Source organism: Stenella coeruleoalba (assembly GCF_951394435.1).
Source record: "Stenella coeruleoalba genome assembly, chromosome: 7".
In the NCBI taxonomy this organism is placed as follows: Eukaryota; Metazoa; Chordata; class Mammalia; order Artiodactyla; family Delphinidae; genus Stenella; species Stenella coeruleoalba.
In genome coordinates, this window is record NC_137153.1 from 21,528,562 (window position 1) to 21,545,193 (window position 16,632).

At 37.3% G+C, this 16,632-nt stretch overlaps 1 long non-coding RNA gene across 2 annotated transcripts in view; it reads left to right on the forward strand.

Annotated features, from left to right (window-relative positions):
- LOC307189357 overlaps nucleotides 1-16,632 on the forward strand; it is a 260,015-nt gene that overhangs the window by 147,018 nt on the left and 96,365 nt on the right. For both annotated transcript variants that reach the window (XR_013829165.1, XR_013829166.1), the window contains exon 3: nucleotides 2,004-2,046. This is a non-coding gene — a long non-coding RNA (uncharacterized lncRNA). The remainder of the gene's footprint in view (nucleotides 1-2,003; nucleotides 2,047-16,632) is intronic.

The following is a 16,632-nucleotide window of genomic DNA, read 5'->3' on the forward strand; positions in this document are numbered from 1 at the left end:
AAAAAACTAACTTGAAATGGATCAGAGAACCAAATTTAAGGGCGAAAGCTCTTTAACTTCTAGGCAAACAAGCAAAAAAATTTGAACCTTCAGGTAGTTTTCTAGTTATCAGCTGCTATGTAAACCCCTGCTATCAACCCACATACAGTGGCTTAAAACAACAATTTTTAATTTTGCCCACAAATCTGCAACTTGGACAGGATAGCTCGTGTCTCCTTCACCCATCAGGCTAGGATTACTCAACTGGATCTGGCATATCACCTCCCCAATGGCTGGCCAGTTGATTCTAACTATCAGTGGGGAGCTCAGTCACAGTTACCATTTAGTGACCTCTGTCCCACCCCAGGGGCCATTCCACAGGGCTACTTCAGTAGAACGTGGTAGATGGGTTTCAAAAGCCAGGATTCAAAAAGACAGGAAGAGGATGCTGCTAGTCTCTTAAGGCCTGAGCCTCCAAACTGGCATGTCAATAACTTCTACCATGTTCTCTTGGTCAAGCAGTCATAGAGCCATTGCAGATGGCTTGTGGAGGGAGCATAGGCTCTGACTGTTGATCAGAGGAATGTCAAAGAGTTTGCTCACATCTTTAATCTACCACAAATGAGCAAAAAATTTTCAAGTAAGACACAAAAGGCACTAAAGATATTTTAAAAATTTGACAAATTATATTTTATTAAAGTTAAAAATTCTTTCTCTTCCCACCCAAGATATCATTCAGAAAAATAAAAAGATAAACCAAAATCTGAGAGGAAATATTCAAAATGCATACATGCAACAAAGACTTTGTATCAGGAATAAAGAATTCTTGTGATTCAGTAATATAATGATAAATAATAACAGACTTCACAAAAGGCTATATATGAATGGGCAATAAGTATATGAAAAGAAATTCTAAATCATTAGTCATCAGGGAAATGCAAGTTAAAACCACAATGAGATATCATTGTACATTCACTAGCATGGATAAAATAAAAAATACTGAAAATAATAAATGTTGATGAAGATGGGGAGCAAGTGAACCACTCATATATTACTTGTGGGAGTGTATAATGACACAACTGATTCTAAAAATTGCATGTGTATAAAAGTTAAAATCCATGAAATATCCTATTAAAAATTTTTTTATAAGTTAGAATATATGACAGAAGAACTGGAAGATGAGAAAATGAGTATGTATGTGTCTGTAAAGAACATTGTAGGAAGTTGAGGAGGAGGTAATACTAGCATCCGTGCTAAGCATCTATTGTCAGGCAAGTCTCATTCCAAGAAATATCATCACTACTGCTGTGTGCACAGAGATTCCTCTTCCCCCTCACTCTCTTCTCTTCTCTCTGGGCCAAGACCCAGTGCTTAGTGTTTCCAAAATGCAGCTCCTTCAGTGTCACTGATGACCCTCTATTGGAGGGAGAGAACCTCTAAGAGTGTAAATGGTTGGCTACAGCTAAATGCATTCCTGGTCCCAGAACTCTTTGCATTTTAACAAGTATGCAAGTATCTATGTTTTGTATTTTTAAAAATCCATGGACTATGTTTTTCAGGGTGTATTTTCAGTCAGTTTTACAAATCTACAGGGGAAGATGTTTTGGCCTTGATTGTGATGGCAGTTCTAAAATCTTCCTGATATTTCTTTTTTATCAGAGTTACCAGATATTCTAACTATGAATATGACTTCATTTACTTCAGAGAGCTATTATATTATAAATCTCACAATGAGAAAGGACCACTAGAGGTGGGTCTAGAGTTAAGGTTCTAGGACCTTGGGCCAAACAGAGTGAAGGGGTACATTCCAGGTGAATTTTAACCCATTCGAGAGAACTAAAATAAAATAAAGTCCTCAGGAAAAAATAAACAACTTGGAACACTATTTCTTCTTAATCTATCCTACATTATTTATTCCTTGTTCAAAAGTGACCTAGTTCTGCAAAGTTTTACTATATTAAACCTTTTAAATAGCTATTGATATTATCTACATTCTTCTCAGAGAACCTCTGCTTTTGTTTTAGGGAAAATAAGGAATCAACCTACATTCTTCATTGGCACAGAAATGTGAGTATGAATATAAGATACTGAACATATTATTTTGAAAGGTATTTAATCTACCCAATTTTTCTGCCATCATATAGATGCTCTTTTCAGGCATTTATTCATTCATTATTTCTTCTTTATGGCGCTACAATATGGGCATACCTAATTTTACTGCACTTTGGTTTATTGCTATTCATAAATATTGCATTTTTACAAGTTGAAAGTTTGTGGCAACCCTGGGTCAAACAAGTCCATCGATGCCATTTTTCCAACAGCATTTGCTCATTTCATGTCTCGGTGTCACATTTTGGTAATTCTCGCAATATTTCAAACCCTCCACCAGCAAAAAGTCTATGACTTGCTGAAGGCTCAGATGGTGGTTAGCATTTTTTTTAGCAACAAAATATTTTAAAATAAGGTATGTACATGGTTTTTTTTAGACATAATGCTATTGTACACTTAATAGACTACAGTATAGTGTAAACATAACTTTTATATGCACCAGGAAGCCAAGAAAATTCACGTGATTTGCTTCATTGCAAATTCACTTTATTGTGGTGCTCTGGAACTGAACCGGAAATATCTCCAAAGTCTGCCCGTGTGCCCAAGGCTATGCTGGGCACTGTGATAAACAGTAGAGATATAAAAGCAAATGAAATAAAACCTCTGTCTTCAGTGAGTTCACATTTAATGCACAGTACCACAAACGTTGTCATTGGAAAAGGCACAAACAGCACAGCGGGCGTGAGATACTCAGTGGAAACTTTACAGAGGAGAAGATATTTGAAGAGTATAATCGAGACAGCTTCAGGCAGGAAAGGAAAGAGATGGATTTTCAATGCAGGGATAAATCCGGTAAAATTTAGATTCTGACCATTTCCTTGTCAAGCATTCTTAAGGGCTTATGTGTTCAAACACTAAACAGAGGCTTACTGGATTTGAAAAAAGGAGTAAAAGTTATAGTTTTTATATTTCCATCTGTGAGATTACATTATGTGCAACAAATCACTTAGCAGTCGTGGGTCTGTTTCTTCATTTTTCAATCATCAGATCAGATATATTTTTAGTACACAGTGACTGGTCCTCAGCAGGTGGTAAAGATGAAACTTGTACTTACCCTTTTTACTAAGCTAAATCAACAATAACCACCTCCTAGCTATTTAAAACATTATAAGCAATTTCCTCCCTCTAAGATAGAAATTTTGGAAAAGAGTGACTCACTGACCTGGGGAAAAAAAAACCTAATCCTTGAAAGAATCCTTTTACTTAGGCAAATAAAGACCATGTTCCTGCCCCTTATTCTTGTAGAAGACCTGAATCCAATGAAACACTCCAAATGTTAACACTTCAGCCTGAAAAACATTATTCTGTAGAGTAACGTAAATATGGAAATTTCTTCTAACTCGTCTTTATTTCTGTAGGTTATACTTATAACTGGGATATTTTCCCCTAACTTTAGTTTTGTATCTCCAAACAAAACTAGTGTCGTTATTTTTACGTGATGTAGAGCTGGGATGCAGATTGTGGGAAGTACTTGAAAAGTTTGATGAGAAACTAGGAGGAAAAAGACTTGAGGAAAGGAACTGGTCTAGAATTGTTTCAGCATAATGTTGACTGGATTGTGAAATTACAGACCTGGTTTTGTTTACAATTCAATAACTATAACCTTGGGAAATGTAGTGATGCCAGAAAGAGGTTCTGACCAGAGGAGCCTGATGATGGGCAGAAGAACAGCTCAGTGCCAGATGCTGGCCAAGGGGCCAAGCTGTAACAAAATTGTTTTGAAGAACATTTAAATGATCCCCAGTGATAAACTCTCTAGTCGTTCCAAAATGTTAGTGACCTTCAGTGTTTCATTTTCATTTTCAATGAGAGGAAGGATTTCCACTTATGAACTTAACAACAATATTTGAAAAGATGAAGTTGGTCAAACACTGGGTCAAACAGTCTATTGGCTTGGACCACTGTGTCTTGGTCATCAAAGTGAAGTTAAGACTCTATAGACTGGTTAAATTCATGATACTTCTATTGTAGCTGAAAATAGTTATGCACTATGTGTATTATAAGTAATATACAAATAATGGATTATCATTTCATACATAAATATAGTGACAAAATGTCATTTTAATAATGATGATAAGGTAAAATGTGGATAAAGTTGGTAGGTAGAGAAATCTAGGGTTATTAGCAAAGAAACGACATGGTACTTTATTGTGTAAAATGTTTAAATTTTTATATTTGCTAAAATTATATCATTTTTCTGAGGATGATATTTTATCTTAATCATCTAAAAGACAGAGTATTTTCTCCTGACTTTATCTCATTATCCATGAGCTAGGTTAACCTCAATTGTAAAACAGTGAAGAAAGGGCAAAAGTACATGGAACCCTATTGAAATTCATGCTTAATCTACTTACAAATTCAGTGCAAAATTCAGTATAGACACATACTTAGACTTCAAGATGCATTTACTTCATCCAATTTAGGGGTGGTTAGGGAGATAAAAATAAAAAGTGATATAATAATGTTAGCAACGGCTGTGGGTTCTGAGTTTTACATCCAGTGGACTTTGTATTAGATACCAGGAAGCATACGTAGTACTGAGCTCATATAGAAATATACAGGATTAAGATCCAGAACAAGTGAGTCCAATTCCAAGTTGCTCTAGTAATGTGCTTTGTTGTCAGCTTTCTTCGTCTCCTCCTTTGCCTTCTCCTTCCCCTTGCCCTTCTCTTCTTTTCCTCCTCCTTCATCGTCATCATCCTACAGTGAAGGACACTGTTTGCAGCAGCCACAGGGTTACAAATTAACATAATAACAGTACTTTGTAGCTGTAAAGTAGAACTGATTTCTTAGTTTATATACTTGGGAAGAGGGAACAAATGGAACATTTAACACTTATTAGGTGCTAGATTTTACAGTTTGTAAGAAACATGTTTCCCCATTTTACACGGAAGTCTTTAGAGAGGTTAAATTGCTCAATGACAGAGAGCTGGTGCGTGCCATTGAATCAGAGACCAAAAATAATTCTGCCTAATTCTAAAGCCTGTACATTGCCCATGGTATCACCCAGCTTTCCATCTGATCTCATGGCTGGATAAACCTGCAAATGCTCTCCTACGATCTATTGATAGTGGTGAACAACTTTAATCAGAAAGTAGAAAACAAACCGGGGGGAAATGTTGGGGGAGGGTTAAATTGGGAGATTGGGATTGACACATACACATTGCTGCATAAAAAATAGATAACTAATAAGGACCTACTGTATAGCACGGGGAACTCTTCTCAATACTCTGTAATGACCCATATGGGAAAAGAATTTTAAAAAGAGTGGATATATGTATACGTATAACTGATTCACTTTGCTGTATGTATAGCAGAAACTAACACAGCATTTTAAATCAACTATACTCCAATAAAAATTAAAAAAATAAAGAAACTATGTGAAAGAGATCTAGTGCCTATTTCGAAGACATGCCTGGAGCTACTGTGAAGTGCAAGAAAGAGGATTATGAACCTTGTGTCGACATGAATTGTTGGTAGTAGAGTGTGAAGAGGGCTATGTCTAACGCTGGCTGTATAGAATGGCTCTGAGTGAATGTTCAATCTCATAGATTACTACTCAATGAACCTGGTGAGTTTTCAATGTACTCTATAAATTTCCAAGACATTTTCACTTACGTTATCATATGTTACTTTTCATAACAATCATTACACCTAATTAGGGCAAATTTATTCATTTTATTTTATCTCCGAAAACAGTAAAATTCAGGAAGTTACGTGGCTAATTAGTTAGTAGCCTTTTAAATGTTTCTGTATAAGTTATTTCCATTATAGCATATAATTCTTATCCCTTAAGGTTTGGGTATCAAATGGGATTAAAGATATAGCCACTATAGAAAACAGTATACAAGATCCTCAAAAAATTAAAAATAGAATTACCATATGATCCAGTAATTCCACTTTTGGGAATACATCCAAAGGAAACAAACACACTAACTTGAAAAGATACCTGAACACCCATGTTTATAGCAACATTATGTACAATAGCCAAGGCATGGAAACAACCTAAGTGTCCATTAATGGATGAATGGATAAAGAAGTTGTGGTATATAGATAATATTCCATTGTTTGTATATACACTAACATTATATAGCATTGTCTATAACCACTAAAATGAGGAAATCTTACCATTTTCTACAACATGGATGAACCTCGAAGGCATTATACTAAGTGAAAGAAGTCAGAGAAAGACAAATACTGCATGATCTCACTAATATGTGGAATCTTAAAAAAACAACAACAAAAAAGACCAAACTTACAAAAAAGGAGATCAGACCTGTGGTTACCAGAGGTGGAGGGTGGGGGAAGGGGAAATTAGAGAAAGGTAGTCTTAAGGTGCAAACTTCCAGTTATAAGATAAGTAAGTACTAGGGATGTAACGTACAGCAGGATGACTATAGCTAACCCTGCTGTAATGATATATAGGAAAGTGTTGAGAGTAAATCCTATGTGTTCTCATCACAGGGAGGAATTCTTTTTCCTTCTTTTTATTGTATCTATTATGAGAACATGGCTGTTAACTGAACTTATTGTGGTAATCATTTCACAGTATATGTGAATCAAACCATCATGCTGTATACTTTAAACTTATACAGAGATGTATGTCAATTATTTCTCAGTAAAACTGGAAAAAAAATAAATGCGAATAGAATTTCTTGCTCTTTGACCACTGCTTTTGAGAGAGAAAGATGAGAAGTTGACTAAGATATGCCTTGAGCTGAATAATCCTTTTTAGTTAATACAGAATTTCTTAGTTATTTTTTTTAATCCCCAACTCCCAAAAGAAGCTGACTGGTTGGCCCTTGGTATTTCTTTTAGTTAGTAATACCAGATTGCACCTTTGATCGGAAAGCATATATACCAATCCATTACTTATTAACATGAATACCTAATGGATGTATTACAGGAAGGAAGTACTAACATGTTGAAGCTTTTCTTTGTTAGGGGTTTTACATATATTACTTTCTTTCACCTTCACAGTCAGTGATTCACAAATGAGTGATATAGGTGTATAATTCCTATTTTACAAATATAGAAGGGAGGCTCGGAGGGATTAAGTAACTGCCCAAGGTCATGTAGCTTGATTTTGTAGGATAGAAACCAGACTGAAGTCTTCTGTTATCAAAGCTCATGATCTTTCCAGATCGGCTTGGAATTTAGAGTATTCTGTGCTACTATTCTATTCTTCCCTATTCTACTACTCGGTTTATGTTGACCTTTCAATGGCTTTTAAATTGCTATGGGCTTTCTCATCTTTCTAAGGACATATTTTGTTGTCCTAAAATATACGAACTGCTTCTTGCTGCCTGTTGAAATCCCCTCTGTCTTTGAAGTACAGCTGATACTTTGTCTCTTCGAGAAAAATCTTGAGAAAACTGAAACTGAAAGTGATCTTTGCCTCCTCTGGACTGTAGTAAAACTTACTTGTATTATTTGAATGTCATTTGTTGCTTGTAGCTGCTAATTATTTTTTTGTGTCATCTTAACTTTTCTCCATTTCATTCAAGGTTTTTGAGGGCAGGGACCACTCCTGTTAAATCTTATCTCAATCAGTGGCACAAAGTAGATGTTCAATAAATATTGTTTAAACTTTATTAGAGAGTGATTAGTGAAAACTAATTTGGTCCAGATATACAGAAGGCCAGAATATACTAATAGGCAATGTTAAGCCATTTAAATTTTTTTTTTTTTTTTTTTTACTGTACGTGGGCCTCTCACTGTCGTGGCCTCTCCCATTGCGGAGCACAGGGTCCGGACGCGCAGGCTCAGCGGCCATGGCTCATGGGCCTAGCCGCTCCGCGGCATGTGGGATCTTCCCAGACCGGGGCATGAACCCGTGTCCCCTGCATTGGCAGGTGGACTCTCAACCACTGCGCCACCAGAGAAGCCCAAGCCATTTTAATTTTTGTCAGCAACATCAATGGAGCTAAAAAGATTGTCAAATGGAAATTCTTCTAGTCTTGCTTGAGTGCCTTAATACTGATGATGTGTACTAGTCCACTAATTTTATTCTATATGTGGATATTAATAAATCCCTTACAATATTTATTTTTTTAAAAAGGTAAGGTAAGGTTTTTTCCTTCTATTTTTGTTAACAGTATTTTTTTGCTTACCACATTTTAATCTTTTTTCCATTGAGCACTAAAGTAAGTGCCAGTCCAGCTTCTGTCAAAATAATCACAAGTGGGCCCAGTTTAAACTGATGAGCCTTTACGGGGTCTTTGCAAATCCTCCTGGTGCAGACTTAAGGCATGAACATTTTAGGCTTTGTTTCAGAGGAGATAGAAAACTTGTCTTATAAACTTAAAGCTGAGAGTTGAATTTTCTACAAGCAAATACAGATTAGCTCCTTACCCTCACCTTATGGCCACCTTTCAGAATATGATATATAATACATGTTTAATACATATTTGTTAGGTTAAATGTAAAAACTTGAGATTTTATAAATGGCCTGTTGAATGTCACATGTACAGAGGACTGACGTGCCCTCAAAATTCTTTTTCTCTTTTCCTATCTCTTTGTAGGCAGATCTTAATATTGAAACTTAGGGCTGGAGGATAACTCACTTTCAAGAGGCCAGTCTAAGCATGTGGCATGAAGCCAGTGGTTCAATTACCAAAGAGGAAATTTGCCTGATTAGCCTCATTTGGCCTTCAGGGTCCTCAGTCATCTTAGATGACTTATGACATACTGCAGTTGGAACCTCAGAGTTTCCAAAAGTTAGAAGCACTGATGACGTTTAATTAAAACTTCTCGTGTTTTAAAAATTGAATAATACAAAAATTAAACTTCTTACATAATGCAGTGGTACTAACTTAGGAATTGAGCTGATAAAACTAATTTAAGATCTCCAATAACCTTGAATCCACTGACTTTTGGGGAAGAATCTAAAATTTACAAGTTCAGTGAACCAAGTAATACAAGGAGAAATTTAGAATCATCTTTAAGACACCCTTGCTCCTAAGAAAAGTTCATTATTATGTAAAACTTGGATAATATTTTTAACTTTGGAAAGTACTTTTTGTCTGTTATCTCATTCAATGCATCATCATTGCAAATACTAGATCTTATTTACTAAAGTGGAGATGAAACAAGAACATTTTCTTTAGATTTATAAGACCAAATTTTAAGTAATAATCCAACTAAAAATGATTTAATATATTTCTGTGGTGAAATTCTATGTGCATCTGTAGCTTTCATAAAACAGAAGTTCATACAGAAGATAGTCTAATGCAAAGTTAATTTATCCTAAACACATTTATATACCAAAAGGGACCTTATTTCATCGTTATTTATTAATTAGGGTAAAGTAGCTTGCTGTAAGATATACTCTAAGATTTCAGTGACTTAGCACATAGTAATCCAAGGAAGTTGTTTCTGATCCACTGCCCTTCCTGTGGGTTAGTCATTCAAAGATCCAGTTTCCTTCCACCTTGTGGCTGTGTTATCCTTTAGTGCCTCAGAGAGAGGCCCTCTGAGGAGCAAAGAGAAGGTAAAGAAGGTCCATTTACTTCTTAACCACATTAGCCTAGAGGTGACATGCATCACTTCCACTCATAGAACATAATAAAGAACTAATAACATGGAGACTTTCTGGGTGTTGCAGAAGAAGAGAAATTGGGCTTGGTAAACAGCTAGCCCACCTATGCCACATTTTATTTTTGAGTTACTTAAAAATACCTTCAATTCCCCACATACCTTCCTTTATATACTTTCAGATATCTAAAACTTCTACAACTAGAATAAATTTTAAAAATTTTAACCAGAAATTATAGTTGATAATGAGACTTATGGACAAGGAGGAAGATTTAAAGACAAATATGTTGGTGTTAGGGAAATTCTGATGCATCAAAATATTACAGCGTGACTTTGGCTCAATAAGGCAGGCTAGCAGAGACTTTCAGTATGGTGGAGGAGTAAGACATGGATACCACCTTCCTCCCCATAAATACATCAGAAATACATCTACATGTGGAACAACAACTACAGAACACCTACTGAACACTGGCAGAAGACCTCAGACTTCCCAAAAGGCAAGAAACTCCCCCACATACCTAGGTAGTGCAAAAGAAAAAAAAAAACAACAAAAGAATAGGGATGGGACCTGCACCACTGGGAGGGAGCTGTGAAGGAGGAAAAGTTTGCACATACTAGGAAGCCCTTTCACTGGCAGAGACAGGGGGTGGGTGGGTGGGGGGAAGCTTCGGAGCCACAGAGGAAAGCGCAGTAACAGGGGTGCAGAGGGCAAAGCGGAGAGACTCCCGCACAGAGGATCGGTGCCGACCAGCACTCACCAGCCCGAGAGGCTTATCTGCTCACCCGCTGTGGTGGGCGGGGGCTGGGAGCTGAGGCTTGGGCTTCGGAGGTCAGATCCCAGGGAGAGGACTGCGGTTGGCTGCGTGAACACAGCCTGAAGGGGGCTAGTGTGCCAGAGCTAGGTGGGAGAGAGTCCGGGAAAAAGTCTGGAACTGCCTAAGAGGCAAGAGACCATTGTTTCGAGGTACACGAGGAGAGGGGATTCAGAGCTCCAACTAAAAGAACTCCAAGGATGGGTGGGAGCCATAGCTATTGGCAGCTGTGTGCAAGCATAGATCGCTATCCACACCTCTCCTCCTGGGAGCTTGTGCAGCCCACCACAGCCGGGGTCCCATGATCCAGGGAGAACATCCCCCGGGAGAACACACGGCATGCCTCAGGCTGTGGCAATGTCATGCTGGCCTCTGCCGCTGCAGGCTCACCCCCCATTCCATACCCCTCCGTCCCCCTGGCCTGAGTGAGCCAGAGCCCCCTAGTCAGCTGCTACTTTAACACTGTCCTGTCTGAGAGAAGAACAGACGCCCTCAGGCGACCTACATGCAAAGGCGGAGCCAAATCCAAAGCTAACCCCCAGGAGTTGTGCAAAAAAGAAGAGAGAGGGAAATTTCTCCCAGCAGCCTCAGGAGCAGCAGATGAAATTTCCACAATCAACTTGATGTACCCTGCCCTGCAACTCTGGAAGACCAGAATAGACAACGAATCATCCCAAAATTGAGGCAGTGGACTTTGGGAGAAACTGTAGACTTGGGATTTGCTTTCTGCATCTAATTTCTTTCTGGTTTTATGTTTATCTTAGTTTAGTATTTAGATTTTATTAATGTTAGATTTGTTTAATGATTTAAACAAATTTTAAAAAAAATATATTTTTTTCATTCTTCTCTTTTTGTGAGTGTGTATGATTCTTTGTGTGATTTTCTCTGTATAGCTTTGCTTTTACCATTTGTCCTAAGGTTCTGTCTTTTTTTTTTTTTTTTTAGCATAGTTTTTAGTACTTGTTATCACTGGTGGATTTGTTTTTTCGTTTGGATGCTCTCTTTTCTTTTTTTTATTACTTAAAATTTTTTTAAATTTTTAATAATTTTTATTTTTTTTTTTATTTTTGTGATATGTGGGCCTCTCACTGTTGTGGCCTATCCCGTTGTGGAGCACAGGCTCCGGATGCACAGGCCCAGCGGCCATGGCTCACGGGCCCAGCTGCTCTGCGGCATGTGGGATCTTCCTGGACCAGGGCACGAACCCGTGTCCCCTGCATCAGCAGGCGGACTCTCAACCACTGCGCCACCAGGGAAGCCCTAATTTTTTATTTTAATAACTATTTTATTTTCTTTCTTTCCTTCCTTCTTTTTCTTTCTTTCTTTCTTTTTCTTTCTTTCTTTCATCTTTCTTTCATCTTTCTTTCGCTCTCTCCCTTTTCTTCTGAGCTGTGTGGCTGACAGAGTCTTGGTGTTCTGGCAGGGTGTCAGGCCTGTGCCGCTGAGGTGGGAGAACCGAGTTCAGGACATTGGTTCACCACAGACCTCCAGGCTCCATGTAATATCAAACGGCGAAAGATCTCCCAGATATCTCCATCTCAACACTAAAACCCAGCTCCATTCAACGACCAGCAAGCTACAGTGCTGGACACCCTATGCCAAACACCTAGCAGGACAGGAACACAAACCCACCCATTAGCAGATAGGCTGCCTAAAAACATAATAAGGTCATAGACACCCCAAAACACACCACAGACAAAGTCCTGCCCACAAGAAAGACAAAATCCAGCCTCATCCACCAGAATACAGGCACCAGTCCAGTCCACAAGTAAGCCTCCACACCCACTGAGCCAACCTTCGCCACTGGGGGCAGACACCAAAAACAACAGGGACTACGAACTTGCAGCCTGCAAAAAGGAAACCCTAAACACAGTATGTTAAGCAAAATGAGAAGACAGAGGAACACACAGCAGATGAAGGAGGACGGTAAAAACCCATTAGACCAAACAAATGAAGAGGAAATAGGCAGTCTACCTGAAAAAGAATTCAGATTAATGATAGTGAAGATGATCCAAAATCGTGGAAATAGAATGCAGAAAATACAAGAAACGTTTAACGAGGACCTAGGAGAATTAAAGAGCAAACAAACAATTATGAACAACACAATAAATGAAATAAAAGATTCTCTAGAAGGAATCAATAGCAGAATAACTGAGACAGAAGAACGGATAAGTGACCTGGAAGATAAAAGAGAGGAAATAACTACTGCAGAGCAGAATAAAGAAAAAAGAATGAAAAGAATTGAGGACAGGCTCAGAGACCTCTGAGACAACATTAAATGCACCAACATTCGAATTATAGGAGTCCCAGAAGAAGAAGAGAAAAAGAAAGGGACTGTGAAAATATTTGAAGAGATTATAGTTGTAAACTTCCCTAATTTGGGAAAGGAAATAGTCAAGTCCAGGAAGAGCAGAGAGTCCCATACAAGATAAATCCAAGGAGAAACATGCCAAGACACATATTATTCAAACTATCAAAAATTAAACACAGAGAAAAAATATTAAAGGCAGCAAGGGATAAACAACAAATGACGTACAAGGGACTCTCCATAAGGTTAACAGTTGATCTTTCAGCAGAAACTCTGCAAGCCAGAAGAGAGCAGCAGGACATATTTAAAGTGATGAAAGGGAAAAACCTACAACAAAGGTTACTCTACCCAGCAAGGATCTCATTTAGATTTGACAGAGAAATTGAAACCTTTACAGACAAGCAAGAGCTAAGAGAATTTAGCACCACCAAAACAGCTTTACAACAAATGCTAAAGGAACTTCTCTAAGCAGGAAACACAAGACAAGGAAAAGACCTACAATAACAAACCTAAAACAATTAAGAAAATGGTAATAGGAACATACATATTGATAATTACCCTAAATGTAAATGGATTAAATGCTCCCATCAAAAGACATAGACAGGTGGAAATATACAAAAACAAGACCTGTATATATGCTGTCTACAAGAGACCCACTTCAGACCTAGGGACACATACAGACTGAAAGTGAGGGGATGGAAAAAGGCATTCCATGCAAATGGAAATCAAAAGAAAGCTGGAGTAGCAATTCTCATATCAGACAAAACAGACTTTAAAATAAACAGTATTACAGGAGGCAAAGAAGGACACTGCATAATGAACAAGGGATCAATCCAGCAAGATGTAACAATTGTAAATATTTATGCATCCAACATAGGAGCACCTCAATACATAAGGCAAAAGCTAACAGCCATAAAAGGGGAAATCGACAGTTACACCATCATAGTAGGGGACTTTAACACCCTACTTTCACCATGGACAGATCATCCAAAATGAATATGAAGAAGGAAAGAAAAGCTTTAAATGACACATTAAACAAGATGTACTTAATTGATATTTATAGGACATTCCATCAAAAACAATAGAATACACTTTCTTATAAAGTGCTCGTGGAACAATCTCCAGGATAGATCATATCTTGGGTCACAAATCAAGCCTTGGTAAATTTAAGAAAACTGAAATCGTATGAAGTATCTTTTCACACCACAACACTCTGAGACTACATATCAACTACAGGAAAATTATGTAAAAAATATAAACACGTGGAGGCTAAACAATACCCAACTAAATAAGCAATAGATCACTGAATAAGTCAAAGAGGAAATCAAAAAAATACCTAGAAACAGAGTGACTCAAAACCTTTGGGATGCAGCAAAAGCAGTTCTAAGAGGCAAGCTTATAGCAATACAATCCTACCTCATGAAACAAGAAACATCTCAAATTAACAACCTAACCTTAAACCTAAAGCAATTAGAGAAAGAAGCACAAAAACCCCTCAAAGGTTGCACAAGAAATCATAAAGATCAGATCAGACATAAATGAAAAAGAAATGGAGGAAACAATAGCAAAGATCAATAAAACTAAAAGCTGGTTCTTTCAAAAGATAAACAAAATTAATAAACCATTAGCCAGACTCATAATGAAAAAAAGGGAGAATACTCAAATCAATAGATTCAGTAATGAAAAAGGAGAAGAAACAACTGACACTGCAGAAATACAAAGGATCATGAGAGATTACTACAAGCAACTCTATGTCAATAAAATGGACAACCTGGAAGAAATGGACATATTCTTAGAAAAGAACAACCTTCCAGACTGAACCAGGAAGAAATAGAAAATATAAACAGACCAATCCCAAGCACTGAAATTGAAACTGCGATGAAAAATCTTCCCACAAACAAAAGCCCAGGACCAGATGACTTCACAGGTGAATTCTATCAAACATTTAGAGAAGCGCTAACACCTCTCCTTCTCAAAATCTTCCAAAATATAGCAGAGGGAGAAACACTCCCAAACTCATTCCACAAGGCCACCATCACCCTGATACCGAAACCAGACAAAGATGTCACAAAAAAAGAAAACTACAGGTCAATATCACTGATGAACATAGATGCAAAAATCCTCAACAAAATACTAGTAAACAGAATCCAACAGCACTTTAAAAGGATCATACACCATGATTCAGTGGGGTTTATCCCAGGAATGCAAGGATTCTTCAATATATGCAAATCAATCTATGATACACCATATTAACAAATTGAAGGGAAAAACCCATATGATCATCTCAGTAGATGCAGAAAAAGCTTTTGACAAAATTGAACGCCTGATTATGATAAAAAGCCACCAGAAAGTAGGCATAGAGGGAACATTCCTCAACATAATAAAGGCCATATATGACAAACCAACAGTAAACATCGTTCTCAAAGGTGAAAAACTAAAACCATTTCCTCTAAGATTAAGAACAAGACAGGTTGTCCACTCTTACCACTAATATTTAACATAGGTGTGGAAGTTTTAGCCACAGCAATCAGAGAAGAAAAAGAAATAAGTGGAATCCAAATCGGAAAGGAGAATTAAAGCTGTCACTCTTTGCAGATGACATGATACTATACATAGAGAATCCTAAAGATGTTACCAGAAAACTACTGGAGCTAATCAATGAATTTGGTAAAGTAGCAGGATACAAAATTAATGCACAGAAATCTCTGACATTCCTATACACAAATGATGAAAAATCTGAAAGATAAATTAAGGAAACACACCATTTGCTATTGCAACAAGAGGAATAAAATACCTAGGAATAAACCTACTTAAGGAGACAAAAGACCTGTATGCAGAAAACTATAAGTCACTGATGAAAGAAATTAAAGATGATACAAACAGATGGAGAGATATACCATATTCTTGGATTAGAAGAATCAACATTGTGAAAATGACGATACTACCAAAGCAATCTACATATTCAATGCAATCCCTATCAAACTATCAATGGAACTTTTCAGAGAACTAGAACAAAAAATTTCAGAATTTGTATGTAAACACAAAAGACCCCGAATAACCAAAGCCATCTTGAGAAAGAAAAATGGAGCTGGAGGATTCAGGCTCCCTGACTTCAGACTACAAAACTACAGTAATCAAGACCATATGGTACTGGCGCAAAAACAGAAATATAGATCAATGGAACAGGATAGAAAGCCCAGAGATAAACCCAAGCACATATGGTCACCTTATTTTTGATAAATGAGGCAAGAATATACAACGGAGAAAAGACAGCCTTTTTATTAAGTGGTGCTGGAAAAACTGGACAGCTACATGTAAAAGAATGAACTTAAAACACTCCCTAACACCATACACAAAAATAAACTCAAAATGGATTAAAGACCTAAATGTAAGGCCAGACACTATAAAACTCTTAGAGGAAAACATAGACAGAACACTCTATGACATAAATCACAGCAAGATCCTTTTTGACTCATCTCCTAGAGAAATGGAAATAAAAATAAAAAGAAACAAATGGGACCTAATGAAAATTCAAAGCTTTTGCACAGCAAAGGAAACCATAAACAAGACGAAAAGACACCCCCTCAGAATGGGAGAAAAAATTTGCAAATGAGGTAACTGACAAAGGATTAATTTCCCAACATTACAGGCAGCTCATGCAGCTCAATATCAAAAAAACAAACAACCCATTCCTAAAAATGTGCAGAAGACCTAAATAGACATTTCTCCAAAGAAGATATACAGATTGTCAACAAACACATGAAAGGATGCTCAACATCACTAACCATTAGAGTAATGCTAATCAAAACTACAATGAGGTATCACCTCACACCAGTCAGAATGGCCATGATGAAAAAATCTACAAACAATAAATTGGGAGAGGGTGTG